Genomic DNA, 24,778 nt, shown 5'->3' with positions numbered 1-24,778 from the left:
AAATTTATCTTTTGGCTTTTATTATTTGAGTTTCTTGTCTGATTTTCTACCAATATAATGAAGTGTTTTGCAGTGGAGTAAAAGTCACAGGAGACGGTAACCTAGACAGCACACAATCCGCGTTCAAAGCTTGGCGGTCACACTTCAATACAATTTGCGCAACAGTTTCAGCAGATAACGAGGATTTTCCAGTATGAAGCGGGGCTGCATTTAAGGTTTGTACTGACCTTGGAAAGTTTAAGTAAAAGAGCCCATTACAGAGCAAAATTATTGGGGCACCCAAACGAGGTGGAACGGTGAAGGGGCAAAGTGCATAGCAGCAGATGGTGGGCTTAACCAAAGTCTGGCTGGGTGTTTAAAGGAAACACATAGTCCTTTTGTATATATTTTCTTTACCCATGGTCAGGATGAAAAACTACAAATAAGGCCCAACTTCATCCATTTTTCTCAGACAGTGGAAGGCAAAGAACACTTTCAAACCCATTTGTCGATGTGTCAACATTAAGGAGATTTTCCTCACTTCCTGTTAAAACAGGAAGTAATGGTAAATTTCTCCAGTGCAAAAAACATCTTTTTTTTAGTAAAACGGAAGGGTTAGAACCTTTTATTGCTTTTATGAGTAAACTTGTAGATTTGTGCATTATGGTGCGGCAGCAATAACACAGAATTGAGAGAACTCAATATTAGCAGAAGGAAACTCAACCAAGAACACTTACAGATCATAACAGTGTGTAATGGAGCGGGTCTCAGCCAAGCTGACAGTGTCTGTCATGAGGAGAAGCAGAATGCAGCCTGGCCAGTCCAAGTCCAAGCATGGAGGTTTCCAGGACTAGAAGTAGATCATTACATTTTCCCTACTTGTCTGGAACCTTTCCCTGCTGCTAAGACAGGTGACTACCCACACGCTAAAAGTGCACCAAACCCAGGAGCCAGAGTCTTGAAATGACTCTGCCTGGCCCAAGATGGCCAGCAGAGTCACATGGGCTGCCAGCATCCAACCACTGCCCTTATATCCTAGGAAACCATAGAGAAACCAAATTCCTCTTGATTTCCTCTAACTCTGCACTGCTGCTGTGGTTGAGCACCACCTGCAGTGGGGAAAGCAGAGTGCACCTGCCTACAAACTTATTCACATTTAACACTTACCTACAGACAATATACCTAGGTATGTGACCTTTGGTAAAGCCAGCTAAAACTTTATATAGGTTAGCACACCATATAGATTTTCAAAAAGTAAATTTACTGGAGAAGATCGATACACAAAGGTGCTATGGATGTTTCCAAAACCCGCAGGTCCCCTTTCAAATTGACTTTTTTGCTCCAACAGTTTTCCCAATTCCCACTTGCTGAACAAGAGAAATCTAAACGTGCATACATGGCTAGCTTAGGGCTAGAAGCAGAGCAAAGAGAACTGGGACTCCAGTAAATTCACAAATACAAGTATCTTCTAATAAACAGAAACAACATTAAACATGAGAAGTAGAGGAAAAACAAAATGTTACAACATAGCTCCAGCCCTCCTTATTATGTAGGATACCCCAGTATGCGGACCACAGGAAAACAGGTGACACTTGTCTGCTGTCCATGTTTTTTGCACAACGCAGTTATTTTCAAATGTGTGGGATGTTTGTTAAAGTCATTTCTGACAGGTCACATCTGCTGTTCTTTGTACAGAACTGACTTAATATGCGCTCTTATTTCTGTGTAGATTCTGGCTAAATACATGGCAACTCATCAAAGAAAATCTGAATTTCTAATTAAAGTGTATCCCAAGGCAAAAAAAAAAAGAGAAAATACATAAACACTACCCCCCACAAGAGTTGCGTTGATTGGGTCCTTCTGCTTCTGATGGTGATGACCCACTCAGGTGGTACCTGATCTTACGACACACCTTTGGTCAGCAGATAAAGCACAGTCAAATACTGTGCAACAAACAACACGCACCACAGCACTGGGTAACCACTATGCTAAACCATGTAGCGCTACCCCCGTAATGGCTGCTGGTAATGTGGTTGTCTCCCACCCTGCACAACCAGACACACACATTTTCAGTCACTCAGAGACAAGAAGTAGTCTTTGGAGCTTTGTTTTTTTTTTTTTTAAAAGGGTAATTGAACTTGGATGGGGAAGGGTGCATATGGGATGCCCATTTGATCAATGAAACTCTGTAGGGACTTGAACTATGTACACTCCAGTATATACATTCTTTCCTCCTCTATTGATAAGGGGGTTTGTTTGGGACTTTAAATGATGCACTCGCTTGAAGTAAGTGCCTCCATCCCTATTCAGGAATACAAAGGATGGGGCTTATGAGGTACATTGAAGACACTGGATAAGTTGCAAATATAATGAGATGTTTATTTGGCATATACGCATAGAAGGCATATGGCAACTTGTACATACATCAGTAAAAATGATCATATTTCATTTATATACATACCAATGTTATGACACATTGTAATTTATCTCTATACATGCATAACATGGAGATACTGAGCAATGTATATTGTACATAAATATGAGCCAATACTGCTCCGTCTCATAAAAAAAGACTAAATATATAAAATTTAAAGTTGATATTGACGAACATATATGCATCTGTGAAAGTTCAATGCATTTCGTGGACAAATTCCACTTCCTCGGGAGTGGATGCAAAATGTATTTTCAGAAAATTTATAAAGGCCAATAAGTCAAATGTTTTTTACAACAATATTATAAGATGGAGCAGTATTGGTTCATATTAATGTACAATATACATTACTCAGTATCTGCATGTTATGCATGTATAGAGATAAATTAAAATGTATCATTGGTATGTATATAAATAAAATATAATAGTTTTTACTGATGTATGTACAAGTTGCTGTATGCCCTCTATGTGCACGTGCCAAATAAACATGTCATTATGTTTACAACTTATCCAGCATCTTCCTGGTGCCTCATATAAAGTCACAAAAACCCACCTTTGTATTCTTTCCTCCTCTACCGTCAGCACACACTTGTTTGCAGACTATCACTCCCAGGGCCAGCTAACACAGGTTTCAGACCCAGCACAATCTCAGCTGGGTCTGGTTGAATGCCCTTTGCAAGCAGGGACCGCGGGCCCCTATGGTGTAGTAAAAATGGAAGTCTTTGGCGCTAGATTTCCTATCTGTGGCTGCTGCACTTCAGGCACTGTCAGCCCTCCTGGCTACAGCTGCCCCTTTCCACTGCCCGTACCACCACAGACCTCCTGACTGGCTCTGCACCCATCCCAGACTGCTCAATTCCAGTCCTCTCAGGCCTCCTGACTGTGTGTCACTCACCTGCCCTCTTGGCTGAACCTGTTCCTCCTAGTGACTTGCCTGGCTGTCCCCTCCTTGCTCCTATTGCCTCCTGGCCAGGATACGTCCATGGGTTTTGAGAAGGTCCCGTCTGAACCCAAGCCCAGGCCCAAGGTCAACCCCCCCCCCCCCCAGACTGGAGAGCTCTCTCAAATGCCCCGACAGCCTAACACTCCACACTCAACCTGAACTCCCCTCCCTAGCTGGGCTGACACAGAGTATTTGAGGGGGCTGCCCCCTGCCAACCCAAGTTGGGGATTGGCCGGGGCCCGCAGAATACTCCAAGCAGCTCCACCTTACATTCCCTCCCATTTTTATAGAAGGTTCCACCACTTTCTAGAAATAGGGGGAAGGTCTCAGGGATGCTGCCTGTGAGTCATCCGGCTCTCCCTGGATCTCTGCCCAACACAGGAAAACACAGACAGGCTTGGCTGCAGCCAAGCCTGCATAAATTTACCTACACTAAAACACACAAAAAAAACTATCTACACTTCTAGCACTAAAGGGTGCTACACATAGTAAAACAGTGATTTTAGGCCTGTCGTTTTAAAAGTTATGGTCCACATTTATACAGTACTGCAAGCAGACTCCTACACTTGGTGAGATGATTCTAAACTATAGAAAAATCATTCTAACAAAGTTACCTTCCATTACATGTATATAGTTGTCCAGCGTTGGGGCCCTGAATCTCCTTTCGGAGCACATACTCTCAACTGGTAGTCCCACAAATTAACAAAGCAAACTGGAACAATGGCCAGAGGCCTTCCACCACTCAACAACTTGACAGTATTCTCAGCAACAGTCCTTCTTATAAGGACTTCCCTCCACTGTTACATGATGCCATTCTCAATCCAATCAGGCTGATTGCAGCACATCCCTCCGAGAAAATGGCCTCTCACCGATGCAAGTGACAGCTTCTTTCATTCTGTGACTTCTGAATGGACACACAGAGTCTACAATGTCCTAAGGCTAATTTTTGGGGACTGCTATAGGGTGCCAGGTGGGTGCAGTGCAGTGTGAAGTCTACTGTAGAAGATGATATATTTAAAGTCTTTGCAATTTTACATTAACAACCTATGTCCCATCTCCTTGCTCCCTATTCATCAAAACTCCTTGAGCATTTAGTCTACTCCTCCTCAAAATCCACGCCATTAGTCTTCATGACTGTACTCTTCACTGGTTCTCATCCTACCTATCTCATCGCTCCTTCAGCATCAATTACAATTTTACTTCCTCCTCTTCTCTTTCTCTCTGTCAGGGCCCCCGAAGGGTCTGTTCTTGGACCTCTCTTAGTCTCGATCTATACCTCCTCCCTGGGTCAGTTGATAGGCTCCCATGGCTTCCGACACGATTTCTACACTGATGACATGGAAATCTATCTCTCTACCCTACAGCTCACTCCATCAGTCTCCACATGCATCACTAATTTACTAAAAGACATAGCCTGGATTTCACATTACTTTCTCAAACTCAATCTATCCAAAATTGAGCTCAAAGTATTTCCTATCTCACATGCCTCTTCTCCTGACTTCTCTGTTAAGAACAATGGCACAACTATCATCCGTCACTGCATGCCAAGGTGCTAGGTGTTATCCTGGTCTCTGAACTATCCTTTTGGCCCCACATCCAATCACTGTCCAAAGCTTGCCGCCTCAAACTACTACTAACATCCCCAAAATATGCCCCTTCCTAACCAATGACATCACAAGCTCCAAGTTCACTCCCTGGTAATCTCTCGCCTCGACTACTGCAGCTTACCTCTATATAGGCTATTCCCTCTTCAGTCCATCATGAATGCCGCTGGCAGACACATCCACCTTACCAACTGTTCAGTATTTGCTACTCCTCTCTGCCAATCCCTCCACTGGCTTCTGCTCACCCAACAAATTAAATTCAAAACACTAAAAACAACTTACAAAGCCATCCACAACTTGGCCCCCAGCTACATAACTAACCAAAAGCATTCTCTTTGTTCCTCCCAAGACCTCCTGCTCTCTAGCCCCTTTGTCACCTCCTCCCATGCTTACCTCCAGGACTTTTCCAGAGCCTCTCCCATCCTATGGAATTCCCTACCCCAATCTGTCCAACTGTCTCCTGATCTGTTTACTTTTAGACAATCCATAAAAACTTATCTGTCAGGTCACCTTGAGGCGAGGTGACAGATGCACACCGTAGGGATCAGGAGTGCACCGCAAGGTTGTGGACCCTACGGCTGACTGCTGCGGACGGGAGACAGGTCCCACTGGGGTTAGAGTGTAAGATTCCCCGGGGCGCGGAGTCTAAGAGCCAGCAGGTGTTCACCAGAGCCTCGAGTGGTGAGGATGGACTTGGCTGCAACTGGCTCCAGGTCGCGAACCCCAGGGTCCCCCAGCTCACACCCACAGTAGGCAACAGAAGGATAGGGATGGTGAGGGACAAAGCCAAGGTCGGGGCCACAAGCAGACAAGAATAGTTGAGGACACGCCAAAAGGTCAGGATCACAGGCAAACAGGGATAGTCAAAGACACGCCAAAGTCAGTAACGGAACAACAGAAGAGCACACGGCAGGTAACAGGAAGCTAAACACACAAAGGAATACACAATGGTTGATCAGCACTGATGGCCTGCAGTGCACAGGTTAATATAGGACTCCCTGATAGGGCCTGTGGTGGAGCCATGCTTAGAGGAGAGGTTATAAAAACCACCAGGTGGAAGTGGCTGGCCTCTTAGTCTGAACACATGAGGGGAGGTAAGCAAACACAGGAAGATCATTGCATAACCATGACATTATCTCTTCAGAGAAGCCTATCCTGCCCCACCTAATAACTGTACTTTATTTTATCCATCAGCTCATCCCCCACAGTTATTACCTTTTGTATAACTTGACCCTCCCTTTTAGATTGTAAGCTCTAATGAGCAAGTGGGGGAACAGTCAACCTTAAGGCGGGCCTCCTTTCTTAGAGATGCATGTACAGCGTGTACACTTGCACCATATCTGTTCTCCGGTTAATTATCTGTATCTTTCATTTAGGAGGGACACCCTGAGCCTTGTCCACATCCACCCATCCAGGGTATCACCACTATTGCACTCCCAGTAATGGTATGGGGCCCTACCGTGCACCCAGTGCAGACTCCTTGCAATTCCCTTCTGCAAAAGACTATCCCACCTGCCCCAGGCACACTCTAAATGACAGGCTGCTTGGTAGAATGGCGTTACCATTGATAACCACTTGTATCTTCACACTGCACTTCGCTACTGATGTTTCATACCCCAGAGTGTTTAATGACCCAAACTACAGACCATGTGTGCTGTTTACTTGCATTACAGCCCTTGAGTAACTTTAGACCAGGCGGTAACAAAGTTTTAGAGCATTATGGTATTGGGAAGCAACATTCCTTTGCTCTTCCTGGGTGCTCTTCTCTGATCTTCTCCCTTACAGGGTTCTCTTACCGGGGCACTGGGGCTCTCTGCTCATGGGCTCTCTGTTCCAGACCACTGTTCCTCATTTATATCACAGGACCAATTGGTAAGACCTAAAGATAACCTGTCAAAACCAAAGAGCCAGGAAAGGTATTAACTCTTACCCTCCTGTTGGGGGCTAGCATAAATTCAACCCACTTACAGACTTGATACTATGGACTTTTCTCCAGTTCTAGGTATGGGCAGCACCAGTTCTTTATATCCCAATAAATAGTTTACATATATTATGTAATAGAAATATATCAGTGGAGATCTTCCTATAAACAAGGTGAGGAGCCGCACAGACCAACAGGAACAGATACTTGTCTGAAGTTGTATCAACAATGGAAAGAAGATGGATACTCTTACCAGAGAAGTTGGACACACGTGTCATACGACAGTGAGTCAAATACGTTTTCATTGGTATTTCTCACACTTAGGCCGCGTACACACGCGGGGACTGTTCGCCCAACTTTGTCCGTCAAACAGTTTCGGCAAACAGTCCGCTCAAAATTAGCATGGACGGACATGGCCACACACGACGGACGAACAGTTTGCTGAAACCGTGCGCGATGACGTGAACGGCACGTACGACGGGACGAAAAATACGACGTCCTATACACTGCATTATAACTTTCGGCGTGAAAATCCTTTCTGAGCATGCGCGCAACTTTGTTTGACGAACAAGCCTACACACGAGCGGACTGTTCGCTGAAACAAGGTTTCAGCGGACAGTTTTTCGGAAATTCCGAAAAACCTTGTCCGTCAAACTGTCCGCTGAAACTGTCCGCTGAAAGCCCACACACGAGCGGACTGTCCGCCCAAACACTGTTCAGCGGACAAAGTTGGGCGAACAGTCCGCCCGTGTGTACGCGGCCTTAGTCACAGTTTCACACATACATTTGTATATCAGCGCTACACTACTTTTATTTATTTCTGTGAAGCTTTGTTTGTTTGAGTGTTAGCAGCTTATTTTTCATTTTTGCTTTAGCGCAGTGTTTCCTCCCCTTTTTTCTATTTTATGCAAAACTCAAAGCAGGAACCCAGTCCATGCACAACCTGAGATTTCAGTTATTTATCTTAGTTATACATATATACTGTATATGAAGGAATTATATGAGATGTGTATGAACCCAGTTGTGGCTGCGATAGAACAGTTGTACAGTGGAGCTTTCTGAGATGAGTACATCTGAATACAGGTCATGTTTCACGAGGTATTTAAATGGCCTACACCGATAGCAAGGCAATATTCAGTTTTGGTCAAAGCTGCCTTTAAGTGTGGCCCCTGACATCAACAAAGCACTGCACATAATGTTCAGTGAATGTAATGCTATATAAAGCAGACATACTACAGGAGATAGTCAAAGATAAAATAAATGATACAAGCAGGGCTTTTTTTCTGAGAGAATAGGTGCAGGAACTCTCCCTTTTGGAGTTAACCCTTATCTCCACCACTACCTACCTCCGAGCACCATTTCTTGGTTCCCCCCTCTACCCACCACCCAGTACTGCCATTTTAGGGAATACAGAACTAAGTAACACATGTGATACATTTGTGATACTAAGGAATTTGTTAATAATAACAAGAAAAGCAGTAAAATAGATCCCCTGCAGTCAACAACAATAGACCCCCTAGCAACAATAGATCCCTCAGCAACAATAGACCACCCTCAACAAACCCCCCCAGCAACAACAGACCTCCGGCAACAAGAACAGATCTCCCCGAAGACAGCATTGATAGACCCTCCAGCAGCTAGATACAATAGAATGTTCCCTCAAGAGTAGATTACTCCAGGCAACAACGGACCCCCCCAGCAACATCAAAAACAAAAGACCCACCAACAACTGCAAAAAACATACCTCCCCAGCAACAATAGACCTTCTACTTGCAAAAATAGATTCCCTCGAGGAACAATATATTTCTCGCAGCCAGCATCAATAGACACTGTAGCACAACCCACACCCCTTGACATCACATACATTCAGTGCTGGAGGTGCCAGAACTGCGTTCCCCCACGCTCCTGCTGAAAAAAAGCCCTGGATACAAGAAGGGCCAGTGCTACCGCTAGGCGGTACCACCGAATTAGTCCCTGATGCTGTATGGAGCCGCATCGCTAAGCCCCAGCAATCAGATCTATCGGAGAATATAGGCTGAGTGTTAATGGCGGTCTGGTCAACAGACTTCCATCGGCTGTCCTAGCAACAAATCACATGCTTGCCCTGCCCTCAAGCCCTGACATTCAGAGAAGAAGGGGGGCAAGGAGGAAACTTCCTCCATGTCTATGAAACAGTAATATGCATTACATGAAACTGCTAGAGATTGCTGCTATTATAGTCCTTTTACAATCAATGCTTCTATATTTGTACTCCTCCTACAACCTAAGAAAATTCCATAATAAGAAATCTGAGGAAAAAAGCATAAAAAGAAGAACGGGTTGGCAGAAAAAGTAAACATGGTGAGAAAGAAACAATATATGCTATTTAACTACCCTTCCTAAAAATATTACTTCTTCACTGACCTGAGCAAGGTCCTACTAAACAAAAACACAGACTAGTGTCTGCAGGGGCCCCTGAGGGCTGCACATTAATTGCCAAAGGGCTGCATGATGCCCCTAGGGTATTACAGAGATGTACTGTACATCTTTATACAGTATATACAGTACAAATTGAGGGTTGCAGCATCAAGAGCTTTTTATTGCTCATATAAAAGTAATAACATAAAAAAGTAGAAGCATATAATAATGTTTCAGGCATCCCTGCCTTTTTTATCAGGTTGAATGCATGGATGGACATTTGATCTACATTACTGTGTGCCTATTAGTTTTGTATATACTGTATATTTTATGACAGTAGGGAGGCTGTGTAAAATCTACATAAAAACAGAATGCAAAGATTTGCAAACAAGTCAGTAACATGATTGGTTATATGGTTATCTTAGCCCTTGTACACACGGTCGGACATTCCCACCACAAAATACGTCAGATTTTTTCCGATGGATTTTGTCTGAAACTGGTGTTGCATACACACGGTTGGACAAAGTTGTCAGAAAATCCAATCTTTCGGAACGTTATGACGTTCGTTCGTTACGACAGGACTACGTTCAGGCTAGTAGCCAATAGCTTTGGTCTCGTAATTTGATCTGAGCATGCGTGGCAATTTGTCAGATCGGAATTCTCTACAAATGATCGGACAAAGTCCGATGGGATCATGTTGTCTGAAAATTTTATATCCAGCTCTCAAACTTTGTTGGTCGGACATTCCGATGGAAAAAGTCTGATGGAGCCCACACAGGGTCGGATTATCCGACAACGTGGTCCACTCGGACATTTTCCGTCGGAATTTCCGACTGTGTGTACAAGGGCTTAGAGTGTCAGAGTCTCAGAAGTAAAGCTGGTTCGGAGCTTCACCGATTTGCATCTAAAATTTGTCTAACAATTTCAGACTAATGTTCCTTAAGATTGGTGGGGTCCAGAGAGGGCTTTTTAGGTATGGGTGAGACTAGAACATGTTTTAGAGAGTTGGGGAAGGTGCCAGAAGAGAGGGAGAGATTAAACATATGAGTTAGAGATTGTAGGATTAAAAAGGAGGAGCAAAAATGTTATTGTAGTATTTGCAAGGGAAAAGGGTCTAGGGCATGGAGTGATAAGTGGGGGAGATATCTCATTACGAATCAATCTTATTTTTTAAGTTATTGGCGATCTCATGGGCAGTGAGTGACGTAGTAGGTGGAGGCAGTGGAGAACAAAAGTAGGGAGTTGAAGAAGGTGTTAATGAGAGTGATATAATAGGTCTGCTTGGCAGCTTGGAGGCAGGTATAGTATTTTTAAAGGTCTAACTTAAATTGGTTAAAATCTTTCTGAGACTTAGTCTTACGCCAAAGTTGTTCAAGAACACGCATACGTTTTTTCAGACTTCTGTCATCTGTTTGCCTGGGTGGTAGGGGTCAGTGGCTGATTCTGTGTGTAATGAGAGGGCAAGTATGTCTAGAATGGATGCCAGTGAAATGTTGTAGATAAAAAAGGTTAGGCTAGGGCAGGACAGAGGTGAGATTGTGTCATAAAGTTGGTCAGTAGCAGAGTAGAGAATGGTTAAGGTGGCAGAGGTTTCTGCAGGTAACTGTTTGGCAGTTGGAGGGAGATGAGGTAGAAGACAAGAAGAGAGCAAAGCTAATAAGATGGTGGTCAGAAACAGGGAAAATGATTGTTGGAGAGGATGTAGGGAGTGCATAGGCAGGAGAAAACAAGGTTAAGGGTATCCATTGCATCAGGTCAAAAGAGGACATTAGACTGAGAAGTTTGGAAGTAGTAGGAGTGCTAGTGTTAACAGGGGTGTTGAAGTTGTCAAGAATGATTGTGGGAATTCCAGAAGAGAGTAAGTAGGGCAGCCAGACAAAGAAGTAATTGAGGAAGGGGGATACTGGTCCAGGGAGCCGGTAGACTACAGCAATTACTGGGGAATTTACACAAATGCAATGTACAATGAGGAGAGTGACAGAGAAGGAGGAGGGTGACGTAGTTGAAAGGTGCTATGTGGGGATAAAAGGATTCCCACTGCACCGTTCTTTCATCCACTGAGTCTGGGGGAGTGAGTCCAGAGAAGGCATGCATGGGAGAGGGAAGAAGGAGAAGCAGTGTCGGAATCATTGGCCAGGCTTCAGTAATGGCAAGTAGAGTTAGTCATAAAGAGGTCGTAGAGAGTGGTGAGTTTGTCACAGACAGAGCAGGATTTCGAAATGGAGCAAGAGAAGGGGAAGCTGGTTTTGGGATGAAAAGGAAGGGAAACTAAGTTGTGTGGATTGCAGCTGCTGCCAGGGGATATGGGGTGATAGGAACATTGGGTACAGTTAAATGATGGAGCTCCAGGGTTTGGGGATATATCTCCAGAGATTAGGAGGGGCAGAAGGGGTAGGGAGGTAATATGGGATTGTGATTTATATGAAGGTACATGCCCCACCATCCTGGAGGTCTTTTTAGCATGTGGGTTTAGAATTAGCAGGAGGTAGTGAGTGCAGTAATACAGTAATATGGAGAGGACAAAAGGTGATATACTGTATATATATGTAGCACAAACCCCCGAAGGAGCTGCTGGTTTGATTGGGCTTACTGTTACCTTCTTCTCCTCGATTTGTGTCTAGGGGTTTCCCGTGGTAGATGGCCCAGTAACTTTACAGACTGACGTCAGATCCGCATAAAGGGATTTTTATTTGCAATAACGTAGACAACGAACAGTCTCTTAAAATAGGATCAGAGGGTTAGGAAGGAGGTTCAGGTACTCTTAGCCCCTGTACACACGGTCGGAGATTCTGCCAACCAAATCCGTCGGATTTTGTCTGTCAGATTTAGTCTGACGGATTGTGTCCGAAACTGTTGCATACACACGGTCGGACTAAGTTGTCGAAAAATCCGATCTTTCAGAACGTGATGACGTAATTTCGTTACGATGGGATTAGATTCAAGCTAGTAGCCAATAGCTTTGATGAAGGAATTTGATCTGAGCATGCGTGGCACTTGGTCCGATCAAAATTCTCTACACATGATCGGATTACGTCGACCGGCCCAGTTGGTCGGGAAATATTTCCAACATGTTGGAAAATTGGGTCGGACGGAGATTCGGACGGAATCAGTCCGATGCATACCACACACAGTCGGATTATCTGACGACACGGTCCGATAAGACGCATTGCGACGGATTCTCCGACCATGTGTACGCGGCTTTAGTGTCAAATTCAATGACGAAGGACTTTCTTATGCCGCGTACACACGGGCGGACTGTCTGGCCTACTTAGTCCGCCAAAACACATTTCAGCAGACAGTCCGCTCGTGTGTGGGCTTCAGCTGACTTTTTCAGTGTGCAGTACGGCGGACTAAGTATTTCGGAATGTTCGAAATACTGTCCGTCGTACTCGCATTTCGGCGGACAATCCGCCCGTGTGTATGCCAGTCCGCCGTACTTTTGAAATGAGCGACTTTTCCCGCCCGGAGAAAAGTCCGCTCATTTCGAGCGGGTATCCAGGTAGGCGGGGCCCGCGAAGGAGACGTCGCTGGTCCCGCCGCCTGGTATGGACTTAAAGGGGAACCCCAACGCCGAAAAAAATCGGCGTGGGGGTCCCCCCCAAGTCCACAACAGACCCTTGTCCGAGCACGCTACCCGGCCGGCCAGGAAAGGGGGGCAAGCGAGCGCCCCCCCTCCTGAGCCGTACCAGGCCGCGTGCCCTCAACATGGGGGGGTGCCTTGGGGAAGGGGGGGCCGCATGTTGTCCCCATGTTGATGAGAACAAGGGCCTCTTCCTGACAACCCTGGCCGTTGGTTGTGTAAAATAAAAGTACCAAAAAAAACACAACACACGAGATAAAATACTTTATTGCACAGCTCCGGGGGTCTTCCGTCTTCGGGGGGTCTTCTCGCCGGACTCCTCCGCTATCTTCTTGTAGCTCTTTTGCTAGCGAAGGAGTCCGGCTTTCTTCCTCGCCGCCGGCCTCTTCTCCCGACTTCGGGGGTCTTGTCCCCCTCTTCGGTTCTTCTGCCGGGCCACCGCGCCTTCTTATAGCTCTTTTACAGGCGGTGGCCGGGTCTTCTGTCGCCGCCGCCGCCTTCCGTTCTACTTCTTCTTCTTCTTCTTCTCCAGGAGATGTTGCCTCGACGATCTCTCCGGCCGGAATGCCAGGGACGCACTGCGCGGCCACTTATATAGGGACAAGGGGCGGTGTCACATGGCTTTATGTCACATGGGTTGGTGTCACATGGTGACCCCGCCCCCTTACAATGTCATAGTCCCCATGTGACATCAACCCATGTGACCAACCCATGTGACATAAAGCCATGTGACACCGCCCCTTGTCCCTATATAAGTGGCCGCGCAGTGCGTCCCTGGCATTCCGGCCGGAGAGATCGTCGAGGCAACATCTCCTGGAGAAGAAGAAGAAGAAGAAGAAGAACGGAAGGCGGCGGCGGCGGCAGCGACAGAAGACCGGGCCACCGCCTGTAAAAGAGCTATAAGAAGGCGCGGTGGCCCGGCAGAAGAACCGAAGAGGGGGACAAGACCCCCGAAGTCGGGAGAAGAGGCCGGCGGCGAGGAAGAAAGCCGGACTCCTCCGCTAGCAAAAGAGCTACAAGAAGATAGCGGAGGAGTCCGGAGAGAAGACCCCCGAAGACGGATGACCCCCGGAGCTGTGCAATAAAGTATTTTATCTCGTGTGTTGTGTTTTTTTTGGTACTTTTATTTTACAGGTGAATGGGTAGGGGTACATTGTACCCCATACTCATTCTCATAGGGGGGGCCGGTATCCGGGGGCCCCCTTATTAAAGGGGGCTCCCGGATTCCGATAAGCCCCCCGCCCGCAGACCCCGACAACCAACGGCCAGGGTTGTCGGGAAGAGGCCCTTGTCCTCATCAACATGGGGACAAGGTGCTTTGGGGTGGGGACAACATGCGGCCCCCCCTTCCCCAAGGCACCCCCCCATGTTGAGGGCACGCGGCCTGGTACGGCTCAGGAGGGGGGGCGCTCACTCGCCCCCCTTTCCTGGCCGGCCAGGTAGCGTGCTCGGACAAGGGTCTGTTGTGGACTTGGGGGGGACCCCCACGCCGATTTTTTTCGGCGTTGGGGTTCCCCTTTAAGTCCATACCAGGCGGCGGGGTCAGCGACGTCTCCTTCGCGGGCCCCGCCTACCTGGAGACGCGCTCAAAATGAGCGGACTTTCCTCCGCGTGTGTGGGCGAGTCCGTTCATTTCAAAAGCAGGGCGGATAGTATGGCGGACTTAGTACGCCGTATTAGTCCGCTCAAAAAGTGGTGTGTGGGGTCAAGTCCGTTCATTCGAAAGTATGACGGACTGTCCGTCGGATTGTCTGACGGACTAAGTTGGCCAGACAGTTCGCCCCGTGTGTACGCGGCTTTACTTTGACTAAATCCAGAGAATAGCCATTCACAACTGGATGTTCACTCAGGTTGGATAGTCCCTCTCTCACAAGGCCTAGCAGCCAACAAGGTGCTTTACTCAGGAACAAGTCTCTGCCACAGACGTTGTTGTAGACAGGGGCGGACTGACCATTCAGGCATTCGGACGCCATCCGAGGGCCCGCGGCCAGTAGGGGGCTCATGAGAAGTTCTGCTGCTGTGGGAGGGCCAAGACACAGCATTTCCCCACTGCACCTCTAGCTTTCAGTGCAGTGGGGGGAGATGGGAGATGGCGATCAGCAGCTCTAGGGTGCTGGTGGTATTTCCATGGGGCTAGTATTTCTCCTTCACAGTGTATAGAGTGGAGAGGGGAGGGGCTTCTGACCCAGGCAATAGTCGGCAAAAGCGTACAAGCAGAGCAACTCACAGAAGAGTGAAACTTGTAGCTGCCCGGGTCAGAGGCCCCTCCCTTCTCCACTCTATACACTTTGAAGGAGAAATACAAGCCCCAGGGAAATCCCGCTGTTCACAGGCACCATAGAGCTGCCGATTGGCACCTCCCATCTCCCACCTCATCCTGTGCTGGGGCTTGGAGGTGCACAGCCAGGTACAGGGGAACCTCTGGGGGGGGGGTGTTTAAGTCTGAGAACCCTGATGTATGGGGACTCTCTGGGGACCCTGATGTATGGGGGTGGGGGGGTCTCTGGGGACCCTGATGTATGGGGGGCTCTCTGGGGACCCTGATGTATGGGGGTGAGGGGCTCTCTGGGGACCCTGATGCATGGGGGGCTTTCTGGGGACCCTGATGTATGGGGTGGGGGGCTCTCTGGGGACCCTGATGTATGGGGGCTCTCTGGGGACCCTGATGTGTGGGGAGGTGGAGGGCTGTCTGGGGACCTTGATGTATGGGGGGTGATGGGCTCTCTGGGGACCCTGATGTATGGGGAGCTCTCTGGGGACCCTGATGTATGGGGGGCTCTCTGGGGCCCAGATCTATGAGGGGGCTCTCTGGGGACCCATATCTATGGGGGGCTCTCTGGGACCCGAATGTATGGGGGGATTTCTGGGGACCCTGATGTATGGGGGCTTTCTGGGGACCCTAATGTATGGGGGGCTATTTGGGGACTCTGATGTAAGGGGGATTCTCTGGGGACCCTGATGTAAGGGGAGGTTCTCTGGGGACCATGATGTAAAGAGGGGGCTCTCTGGGGACCCTTATGTAAGGAGGGGCTCTCTGGGGACCCTGATGTATGGGGGTGGGGGGCTGTCTGGGGACATGGTGTATGGGGGGCTCTCTGGGGACCCTTATGTAAGGGGGGCTCTCTGGGGACCCTGATGTAAGGGAGGCTCTCTGGGGACCCTGATGTAAGGGGAGGCTCTCTGGGAACCATGATGTAAAGAGGAGGCTCTCTGAGGACCCTGATGTAAGGGGGGGTCGGGGGCTCTCTGGGGTCCCTGATGTAAACAGGGGGCTCTCTGGGGACCCTTATGTAAGGAGGGGGTTCTCTGGGGACCCTGATGTAAGGGGGGTCGGGGGCTTTCTGGAGACCCTGATGTAAGGAGTGGGCTCTCTGGGGACCCTGATGTAAAGAGGGGGCTCTCTGGGTACCCTGATGTAAGAGGAGGCTCTCTGGGGACTTGTTTACATCGGTAGACCACCATTCTGCCTCTGTTGGAAACAATCGGGCAGGGCCCACCAGACGCACTGATTAGCTCTCGGTGTGTCCAATCAAACAGCGCACAGACAAGTGCAGAATCAAATACCTGTACGTGATTCTGCTCACAGGAGATGCAGCCCCGCAGTAAATGTATGTGGTTAATGTGAGTTTATTTTTTTTTATTTTCTTAAATCTTTAAACATTTATTTTGAACATACAGTAGATAAATTCTGTGACCAATGCATGTAATGTAGCAGTGCAATATATACGTGGGGCTTTGGGAGGGTGTGGCTTGTGTATGGGTGGGTGGGAACAAAGGGGGCCCTATGATCACCTATTGCCTCGGGGCCCCATAAGTTGTCAGTCGGCCCCGGTTGTAGTACATACAGGAATACATCTCTGCCACAGATGGTGTTGTAGAACATTCAGGAAACTAAAACTTGTGGAACACTCGTGTACCTGGATCTTTCAGCCAGCTTGGCGAAACCCACGAGACTGGATTCACTTAGGTACTTCAGCCCCACCAGGCTCTTGCTAAGAAGCCTACCGGTATGTGGCCTTCTTCCTCCCCTGGATAGCTACGAAGTTACTGGGCCTCTCCAACTACCGGAGACGGCATCGGACCATCTTGGAATCCTTCTTTAGTTTCAAGTCAGGTGGATCCGCACCCCAGGCCAGGAGGACCAGGACCATGGAGTCAGAACGTACTTCTGGACCGGAACCACATGACATCCGCATCTTAAGTACGCTCTCCCAGAAAGCACAGCAAGAGTGACACTCCCACTGGGCGGGCTCCGAGAGAGAGCACCCAACCAGACTGTAGTTCCTTGCCCACCAGAAGAGACACCCCTCACATTTTTGTAAATATTTTATTATACCTTTTCATATGACAACACTGAAGAAATTACACTTTGCTACAATGTAAAGTAGTGAATGTACAGCTTTTATAACAGTGTCAATTTGCTGTCCCCTAAAAATAATTTAACACATAGCCATGTCTAATGTAATAATGTCTAAACCGCTGGCAACAAAAGTGAGTACGCTCCTAAGTGAAAATGTCCAAATTGGGACCAATTCCAGCACTGCTTTAACCCTCTTGGGCATGGAGTTCACCAGAGCTTCACAGGTTACCACTGGAGTCATCTTTCACTCCTCCATGACAACATCACGGAGTTAATAGATGTTAGAGACCCTGTGCTCCTCCACCTTCCATTTGGGGATGCCCCACAGATGCTCAATAGGGTTTAGGTTTGGAGACATGCTTGGCCAGTCCATCACCTTTACCCTCAGCTTCTTTAGCAAGGCAGGGGTCATCTTGAAGGTGTGTTTGGGGTCACTATCATGTTGCAATACTGCCCTGCGGTGCAGTCTTCGAAGCGAGGGGATCATGCTCTGCTTCAGTGTGTCACAGTACATGTTGGTATTTGTGCTTCCCTCAATGAACTGTAGCTCCCCAGTGCCGGCAGCACTCATGCAGCCCCAGTCAATGACACTCCCACCACCCTGCTTGACTGTAGGCAAGACACACTTGACACCATATAAACCAAATATGTTTATCTTGGTCTCATAAGACCACAGGACATGATTCCAGTAATCCATGTTCTTAGTCTGCTTGTCTTCAGCAAACTGTTTGCAGGCTTTCTTGTGTATCATCTTTAGAAGATGCTTCCTTCTGGGACAACAGTCACACAGACCAATTTGATGCAGTGTGCAGCATATGGTCTGAGCACTGATAGGCTGACCCCCTACCCCTTTAATCTCTGCAGCAATACTGGCAGCACTCATACGTCTATTTCCCAATGACAACCTCTGGATATGACGCTGAGCACGTGCACTCAACTTCTTTGGTTGACCATGGTGAGGCCTGTTCTGAGTGGAACCTGTCCTGTTAAACTGCTGTATGGTCTTGGCCACCGTGCTGCAGCCCAGTTTGCGTGTCTTCGAAATCTTCTTATAACCTAGGCCATCTTTATGTAGAGCAACAATTATTTTTTTCAGATCTTTAGAGATCTGATTCCTGTTCTAAATCACATTTTGCACTGTGATATGCGAACCAGTCTGGGGTGTCATTAACTTTCTATTGACACCCACAGCAGTTCTCATAGGGCAGTGTGAACTGCCTGTGAGATCTATGCGATGTGGAAACCGGCACTGAAATTGCGTTGGTTCCCACATCGCACTGTTGTGAACCAGCACTGAAGGACAAAATAAATATCACAATGTGGACAGGGCTACAGATGATGAAGCAGCCGACATACCTGAGACATAGAAACAATGAAAGCATAAATAGTTTTCAGTTTTGGGTGGATATGAAGCAGCTGACATACCTGTGGAGGGACAGCAAAGAGATGTCCAGATGAGTCATTCAGGTGAATCAGTGCCTGCAGATGTTGGGATATATACATAGTTACATATTCGGTAAGGCTAAAAAAAAGACAATAGTCCATCCAGTTCAACCTGTGTAGGTGCATGTGTATCAGTGTCTATAGTGATTTCCCATATCCCTGTATGTTGTGTCCTTTAAGATGTATATCTAAGCCCTTGTACACATGGTCGGACATTCCGACAACAAAATCCGTCGTATTTTTTCCGACGGATTTTGTCCGAAACTGGTGTTGCATACACACAGTCGGACAAAGTTGTCGGAAAATCCGATCATTCGGAATGTGATCACGTTATTTAGTTATGACAGGACTACGTTCAGGCTAGTAGCCAATAGCTTTGGTCTAGGAATTTGATCTGAGCATGCGTGGCACTTTGTCCGATCGTAATTCTCTACAAACGATCGGACAAAGTCCGATCGGATCATATTGTCGGAAATTTTTTATATCCATCTCTCAAACTTTGTTGGTCGGACATTCGGACGGAAAAAGTCTGATGAAGCCCACACACAGTTGGATTATCCGACAACACGGTCCGATCAGACATTTTCCGTCGGAATGTCCAACCGTGTGTGCAAGGGCTAAGAGTCTATAAACCACCTCAATACAGGGCACTTACACCCTTTTCCTGCCCAGGCCATTTTTCAGGTTTCAACGCTGTCGCACTGTGAATGAGAATTGCGCGGGCACGCTACACTGTAACACTGGTTTTTTATTTTTTCCTAAAAACAACAAAAAAAGACCGAAAATTTGAAAAAAAACGTTTTTCTTAGTTTCTGTCAGAAAATGTTGTAAATAAGTAACTTTTCTCCTTCACTGATGGGCGCTGATGAGGCGGCACTGATGGGCACTGATAGGCTGCACTGATGGGCACTGATGATGTGACACTCATGGGCACTGATGAGGCAGCACTTGTGGGCACTGATTAGGTGGCACTGATGAGGAGGCACGACTATGCTACACATATTGGCACTGATATGTGGCACTGATGAGCACTGATAGGCAGCACTGGGTGGCACTGGTGGGCCCTTATGAGTGGCACTGGTGGGTACTGATAGTTGGCACTGGTGGGCATAGATAGGTGGCACTGTTGGGCACAGATAGGCAGCATGGATAGGCAGCACTGATGGGCAGCACTGATGAGCACTAATGGGCATTGATGGATTGCATTGATGGGTAGCAGTGATGGGCATTGATGGGCAGCACTGTTAGCCAGCACTGACTGACATCACTAATGGGCACTGATTGCTGGCAGTGGTGGGCGCTCATTGCTGGCACTGGTGGGCACTCAGAGCTGGCACTGTGGGGGCTTTATTGCAATAATGGCACTGATGATCAGTGCCCTGATTACATACCTACATGTCCTCTGCGAGGAGATATCGCTGATCGGCTCTTCTCTCCTCACACTCTGTCAGTGTGAGACGAGGAGCGCCGATTACCGGCATCTTTACATGTGCCACAGCTGATCACATGGTTAAAGAGCTGCGGCCCCGGCTCTTTACAGAGATCGGGGCCGTGCTGTGTCCTAGCAACACAGCGTGGCCGTTATCGCCACACTGGGCGCCCCTTCGGAGCACAAGAATGGCCGTTCTGGGAAGCCGTCATATGACGTCCACCCAGAACGAGAGCAGGTGGGCGGGCGACAAGTGGTTAAACATATCCAAACTCCCTGCATCCACCACAAATTGTGGGAGAGAGTTCCACATCCTTATTGCCCTAACAGTGAAGAACTCCCTATGCAGTTTGAGGTTAAACCGCTTTTCCTCCAGTCTCATTGTGTGGCTCTGTGTCCTTTTACATTCCATAGGACTGAATAGTTTATTTGCTATGCTGGGATGTTAAACAGAATTGGTCCCAAGACAGAACCTTGGGGTACCCCACTTGCCACTACAGACCAGTCTGACCAGACCAGTCTCAGTACATGTTATTTATCACTACCCTTTGGACCCCTCCCTGTAAGCAGTTTTTTACCCAAGCATAAACCCTATGGTCCATGCCTGCAGACCTCAGCTTGTAAATTAAGTGTTTGTAGGGGGACTGTATCAAATGCTTTTGCAAAGTTGAGATACACCACATCCACAGGCCTCCCTATATTTAGATTGCTGCTTACTTCCTCGTAGAATGTTAGCAGATCTGGCAGGAACGTTCTCCCATAAACCCATGCAGATTACCACTAATAGTTACATAGTTAGTAAGGTTGAATAAAGACACCAGTCCATCCAGTTCAACCTGAGTGAGTGTCTACAATTGTCCCTGTACATTGCACACTCACATCAGTCCCTACCCTCAAAGAGCCCACAATCCAAGGTCCCCCATTCATATACTAAGGCCATTTTTTTATTTTTATTTTTGGACAGAAGCCAATTAACCTACCTGCATGTCTTTGGATTGTGGGAGGAAACTGGAGTACCCAGAGGAAACCCACGCAGGCACAGGGAGAACATGCAAACTCCAGGCAGGTAGTGTCTTGGTTGGGATTTGAACCAGAGACCCTTCTTACTGCTAGGTGAGAGTGCTAATCACTACACCACTGTGCGATGTTATTCTTCTTCTCAGTAAAACTGTGGATATAATTCCTAATCATCCCCTCCAATCATTTACTCACTATTGATGTTAGGCTGACTGGCCTATAATTCCCAGGAATATGTCTCTGCCCTTTTTTGGATATTGGTACCACGTTGGCTTTTCTCCAATCAGCTGGTACCAATCCTGTCATTATGCTGTCCACAAAGATTAGGAACAATGGCCTGGGTATAACTTGACTGAGTTCTCTGAGGACTCGCGGGTCAACCCTGGAGTCCCTGTTGGTAAATCCTTCTTTTTCCTGCATAAATAACTGTAGAAAAGAAGGCATTTAGTACAGTTGCCTTCTTTGTGTCATCTGTTACCATCCTCCCATCCTCATCTTTTACTTCAAATTATATTATTATTATGTAAAACAAAGTGAAAGTATTTGACATTCCATACATCTATCAAAAAATAGCGAATAGATTGTACACTGTAGCCACAACTTTGTGATTGGCAACAATATAAGAACAGTAAATTGAACATTTTAGGACAACCCTTAGAGGAAAAGAGGTACATGGGAGGATGCCCAGTGGTGTGGCGGGAGGGCTCCCCCCCACCCGGCACCCTGAATGGGATCAATCTGTGCCCGGTAGGAGAAACCCAGACTCCACACCCCAAGGCTTATTGCTTGTTAAACATATAAATAACCTTCTCATTTGGAGATATAAAACTAAGCGAGGTATCTGTGTAGTGATACCTGTCATTTTCCAGAAAATTATTAACCAATGAGGAGTAAAGTGTATGGAAAAGAGGGGCACAATGGGAGAAAGGAGGGTCTAGGAGGAGGAATAGAAGAAAAGGAGGGAGAAAGAGGAAGAAGAGAGTGGAACATCGATTTAGTTACGCGGATCAACTCATGAAGGTAGCGAGTTAGTGGTCAATGGGGAACCTACAAAAATGGCCCTTGGCTCCCAGATGGATTCAAATCTGCCAACCGAGTCTGCGAGAATGTTGGATAACTTCTCCTGTGACATTATCCAGGATACCTTTCTGATTACTGCTGGGAAGGGAATCTAGGGGTTTTTCAAGGCTTTTGCCACTGTAAGTTTGGCACCCAAGAGAATACACTGGATAAGTCTCTGGGAGGCTTTGGAGATGTTTGGGGTGTGTGCGTTCAGAAGTACTACCATTGGGGACCTAGGGATCCGGCTTCCCACAAGCTTTTCAATCAAGTTGAATACTTTTTTCCAGAATGAAAGTATTCTGGGGCATTCCCACCAGATGTGGGGCATCGAGCCATAGAGTTTGCAACCTCTAAAATATAGTGTCTGCTGCCGGAAAAATTGAGGCAAGACGTGAGGGGGTGTGGTACCATCTCAAGATGATTTTTAGGCTTGCTTCAATTAGCGTTGTGTTTAGAATACTCTTGAAAGAGTTGAAGCTTGTTTTCTGCCATTCCCCCAGATCCCAATGGAATTGGAAATCAGACTCCCATTGCTGCATATAGGGGGACTTAGTGGATGGAGATAAGTGACGAGTAGACAATCGATACTCCCCCTTTTGGTCCATGGCCTGACCACACCATAGTTCGTATTCAGTAAATTGAGGAGGAAGAGGTCTATCCTTCCAGAGTTTGTAAAGGAAATAAGAGATCTGTCCAAATCTGAACTTTGCTTTGTTTGGTAGGTCTAACTTTTTGTTACAGTAGGAAAGGGTAATAGGACCTGTTGCTGTAAAAAAGTGTCTGATTCGGTATAGCCCCTTATCCAGCCACCATTTAAATTAGGGATGCACCGAAATTTCGGCCGCCGAAACATATCGGCCGAAAATGCCCTTTTCGGCAATTTGCCGAAAGAGAAAAACGGCCGATAATGGAGCCGAAAATGGGGCGGGGCCATGGTAGGGGGCGGGGCTCCGCCCCCCCACCCCTGGTGCGCCCATCATGAAAAGCTATAACATTCCAAATAGTGCAGGAGAGCCGTCTCCACCACCTGTTTGATCACAGAGCGGGAACATCACAGCTTTTATTTCAATAGCTGTGTGTTCCCGGCCGTGCGCCGTCACGTACAGCCCCTCCCCCTTGTCCAGGACGGATTGATTGGACGGATGATCTGTCTATCAAAGTGCCCTGACAAGGGGGAGGGGCTTACGTGACGGCGCGCGGCCGGGAACACACAGCTATTGAACTGAAAGCTGTGATGTTCCCGGCGCTGTAATCAAACAGGCGACGGAGGCGACTCTGCTCTGAGGGGGGGGACACTGGCTGCTCTGAGGGGGGGACACTGGCTGCTCTGAGGGGGGGGGACACTGGCTGCTCTGAGGGGGGGGACACTGGCTGCTCTGAGGGGGGGGGGCACTGGCTGCTCTGAGGGGGGGGACACTGGCTGCTCTGAGGGGGGGGACACTGGCTGCTCTGAGGGGGGGGACACTGGCTGCTCTGAGGGGGGGGACACTGGCTGCTCTGAGGGGGGGGACACTGGCTGCTCTGAGGGGGGGGGGGACACTGGCTGCTCTGAGGGGGGGGACACTGGCTGCTCTGAGGGGGGGGACACTGGCTGCTCTGAGGGGGGGGGGACACTGGCTGCTCTGAGGGGGGGGGGCACTGGCTCCTGTGAGGGGGGGGACACTGGCTGCTCTGAGGGGGGGGACACTGGCTGCTCTGAGGGGGGGGACACCGGCTGCTCTGAGGGGGGGGACACCGGCTGCTCTGAGGGGGGGACACCGGCTGCTCTGAGGGGGGACACTGGCTGGCTGCATTGTATCAATTGTATCATGTGTCATGTATCATGTGTGCAATTTCTGACCATCTCCTGTACCATGTCCCCAGTCTCTGATCACCTCCTGTACCATGTCCCCAGTCTCTGATCACCTCCTTTACCATGTCCCCAGTCTCTGATCACCTCCTGTACCATGTCCCCAGTCTCTGATCACCTCCTGTACCATGTCCCCAGTCTCTGATCACCTCCTGTACCATGTCCCCAGTCTCTGATCACCTCCTGTACCATGTCCCCAGTCTCTGATCACCTCCTGTACCATGTCCCCAGTCTCTGACCACCTCCTGTACCATGTCCCCAGTCTCTGATCACCTCCTGTACCATGTCCCCAGTCTCTGACCACCTCCTGTACCATGTCCCCAGTCTCTGACCACCTCCTGTACCATGTCCCCAGTCTCTGATCACCTCCTGTACCATGTCCCCAGTCTCTGACCACCTCCTGTACCACGTCCCCAGTCTCTGACCACCTCCTGTACCACGTCCCCAGTCTCTGACCACCTCCTGTACCACGTCCCCTGTCTCTGACCATCTCCTGTACCACGTCCCCAGTCTCTGACCATCTCCTGTACCACGTCCCCAGTCTCTGATCACCTCCTGTACCACGTCCCCAGTCTCTGATCACCTCCTGTACCATGTCCCCAGTCTCTGATCACCTCCTGTACCATGTCCCCAGTCTCTGATCACCTCCTGTACCATGTCCCCAGTCTCTGACCATCTCCTGTACCATGTCCCCAGTCTCTGATCACCTGCTGTACCACGTCCCCAGTCTCTGACCACCTCCTGTACCATGTCCCCAGTCTCT

The sequence above is a fragment of the Lithobates pipiens genome, unplaced genomic scaffold (assembly GCF_037356315.1).
Source record: "Lithobates pipiens isolate NorthernLeopardFrog02 unplaced genomic scaffold, aLitPip1_a1.2 Scaffold_8, whole genome shotgun sequence".
In the NCBI taxonomy this organism is placed as follows: domain Eukaryota; kingdom Metazoa; phylum Chordata; class Amphibia; order Anura; family Ranidae; genus Lithobates; species Lithobates pipiens.
Note: the sequence above shows the minus strand (reverse complement) of the source record.